The sequence below is a fragment of the Myotis davidii genome, unplaced genomic scaffold (genome assembly GCF_000327345.1).
Source record: "Myotis davidii unplaced genomic scaffold, ASM32734v1 scaffold826, whole genome shotgun sequence".
Taxonomy (NCBI): Eukaryota; Metazoa; Chordata; class Mammalia; order Chiroptera; family Vespertilionidae; genus Myotis; species Myotis davidii.
Window position 1 is genome coordinate 1,245,235 of NW_006297142.1, and position 532 is coordinate 1,245,766.

The window sequence follows — 532 nt, forward strand, 5'->3', positions numbered from 1 at the left end:
CCTGCCACCGACTCTGGGGGGTCCCCTCCCGCACCCCTAGGCGCCCAGGCAGTCCGTGGCTTCCTGCCTCGGGTTCCCCGGGCGCCCTCTGCAAAGCTGGGTCACAAGGCTTCGCCCCTCAACTGAGGCTGGCCATGCACTCGCTCCGCCAACATTTCTGCAGCTCCCCTGTGTGCCAGGTCCCCTGTTGGGTCGCTGGGAACAATGACCTCAAAGTTAGAGGGAGGCCAGCCCTGGTGGAGTCACATTGTAATCACCGTTCCCGTGTCTGCCCTCCGTCTGTGATTCTGCTGGTTTTCCCTGCCCGCCATGCCCAGGGACCTGACAAGGCACATCTCTGGGCTCTGCAGAGGGAGGACTCGCTCATGTGTGCGTGAGCTGGGAGGAGCCTAGCACTGTGGAGTACTTGGGCCTCCCTCGTTAAAGTAGCCTGGGGCATTTTTTGAACAGCAGGTTCCTGAGCCGCATCCCATCACGGCGTAGTCAGGACTCAAGACGGGGCTGGAAATGTGCATTTTAATAGGCTCCCCCC

At 61.5% G+C, this 532-nt stretch overlaps 1 protein-coding gene across 1 annotated transcript in view; it reads left to right on the top strand.

Annotated features, from left to right (window-relative positions):
• POLR2G (polymerase (RNA) II (DNA directed) polypeptide G) overlaps positions 1–532 on the top strand; it is a 4,098-nt gene that overhangs the window by 1,147 nt on the left and 2,419 nt on the right. The gene's annotated exons all lie outside the window — the stretch shown is intronic.